A 2,500-nucleotide genomic window follows, 5' to 3' on the forward strand; every position below is an offset into this window, starting at 1 on the left:
TAGCGGTACCCTCGAGATGTTATCTATCCACTTCTCGAGGAGAGGAAGTACAGGCTCGCTGTACACCCCGGTCCATGGACAGACGTTGGCCCCTAGGTAGCGGTAGGATTGTTCGGGTCCGATCATCGGGAGTCCTTCGCCATTAACTGTCCATGGAGAACAGTTGTTGACGGTAAAGGTCTTACTGGACCCCTAATCAGCATTCCGGCGCTCTTCGAGATGTTCAGTGAGAGGCCGTTACCCAAACAGTATTCGTTCACCGTGTCCAACATTTCCTGTAAGCTAGCATGATCTTTAGCCAGCACTGCCATATCATCAGCATACGCTAAAGTAGAAACTGGATCCAGCTTCCTGTTTAGCGATATGCCTCGGCCAACCTCTTCGATCTTACGGATGAGAGGATCCAGGGCAATGTTGAACAAAATAGGGGACATGGGGTCCCTTGTTTAACGCCTCTGAGGAGGCGAATAGGTTTGGTATTCTCGATACCAACCCTAAAAGTCGTTACACCATCTTGATACATGTCACCCACAAGTCGGACGAAATGCGGGTGGACATGAAATCTTGCAAGGCTGGCTAGAAGATGTTCGTGGCCAACCGTATCGAAGGCTTTACACAGGTCTAAGAAGGCCATAGCCAGAGTCCCATGTTGCTTGGCTTTCCTCATGATGGAACGGAGCAGAAAGATGTTGTCTCTGCAACCCGCTTGAGGAATAAAACCACGCTGTCTGGGATTTATCTGCACGGCCTGCTCGAGGCGACGGGCCATAATCCTGGAATATAACCTAAGCACGATAGAGGATATCGTGATAGGTCTCCAGTTTTTGACCTCGTGCAGATTACTCGATCCTTTCGGAAGGAGCACCGACTTATTGACTTTCATGCATTCGGGAATGCGGCCTGTGAATAACCATATGTTGTACAGACTTGCTAAGGAGGCGTCGATACCATACTTAAGGCGGTAGAGCAAGAAAGGAAGAGTGATCTTATCGGGACCGGGAGCCCCTCTCTTCATGCCTCGAAGTGCCAGACTCACTTCGGAAGATGTTATCGGTTCCAGAATATTAGTGTTGTCTGCCCTAGGTGGAAGTGGACAGCCGTCAAAATTGACGTTATTATTAGCAACACCGTAGACCTGATCGTAATGGTCTTTCACCTGATCTTTACTGAGTGGACATCTGACAGCATCCCGGCCGTCTAATATCTCCTCAGCTAGGCGTTTTCGTTCGAAATCGAACATTTTCTGGAACCTTTTAAAGCGTTCTACTCTGTGGAACCGCCTCTTGTATGGCCTCCGAGCAGGATTAATGACTTTAAGAGCCTGCGTCGAAGTTCTCTCGTTTCTCCATGCTGTCTGAGCATGGGCGATCTCGTCAACCCATGTTTTGGTCACTACTTCGACCTCCTGCCAGGTTGCTTCGTCGAGTCCCTTCTGATCTCTCAGCTGACATATGTACGAACAGAACTTAGAACTCCGGTCAGGATATTTATCCCTTCCCAGTCGAGCTCCTCGTGCTGAACGACGACAGCAGGATCTCCACGACTCTTGATGGTGTGTGAAGCAGTGCAGACGGGCGGTTTCTGTTTATTGAGATCTCGGCGTTTGTCAGAGATCTGTTTTGGAGTTTTGCCGGGTAGATGTTCTGCGCAGAGAACATTGATGTTCTTTTGGCCCGAGTATACTACTACCATCTCTCGGAGGGTTCGTATTTCTTCCTCGGACCAGACTACCTGGCGCGGGCGCTCCGACGGCGTCCGAACTCCAGACATTTGAATGCGCTCGGCATTCCTTATCCTTGGATGTTTGTGTCTCTTATGCTGAGACACGCCTGATTGGGTTTTAAATCTCAGGCCGCAGACTTCACAGCCGAAGCTGGAAGACTGGTTGGCGAACGCCACGGAACGCCGGTACGGACATTTTGGTATATGACATGCGATAGCATGATGGTGGCTATCGTCTTTACCACAAAACATACATCTCGCTTGTGCCACCGAGTTATGAGTATTTGCTAGATGGACTGCAAATTTAGGAAAACCCGTGAACTCGAGTGGGCACTGGTCACAAGCCAAAATCTTATTTTTTTGCAGGGTAGGTTAACAAATACTGTCCTCCCTACCCTTTCCGTCAATTCCTTGTCACAATTAGGTAAATTTGTCCTTTGTCCCTTGATGGCAGTGGGACTGTAACTTAAGCCGTCCACCTCTGTGGTTCGGCTGTTTAAAGACTCTAGTTCCTCATTTTCAGAGGATTCATAACTTAGGCCGTCCACCTCTGTGGTTCGGCATCTGCCTCCCCTGGCAGTCTGACTCGTTGCAAACAAAACACCTTGGATATGTGTCTGCTCGTTGGAATAGGTTTCATTCAATACCTCTATTCCGGATCTTAGGCTTTCCTCTCCCTCGACGCCGGGGAATCGCTCGGAAGCTACCATCCCCGGGCGGTGCCAAGTAGCATGGGTTTGGCCGTCGCCCTGGCACCCCACGAACGCCAAACCATAGC

At 49.8% G+C, this 2,500-nt stretch overlaps 1 pseudogene; it reads right to left on the minus strand.

Moving 5' to 3' along the window:
• The window catches only part of LOC143243550 (large subunit ribosomal RNA), an 8,270-nt pseudogene that overhangs the window by 2,470 nt on the left and 3,300 nt on the right, over positions 1–2,500 (minus strand).

The sequence above is a fragment of the Tachypleus tridentatus genome, unplaced genomic scaffold (assembly GCF_004210375.1).
Source record: "Tachypleus tridentatus isolate NWPU-2018 unplaced genomic scaffold, ASM421037v1 Hic_cluster_2, whole genome shotgun sequence".
Lineage (NCBI taxonomy): Eukaryota > Metazoa > Arthropoda > Merostomata > Xiphosura > Limulidae > Tachypleus > Tachypleus tridentatus.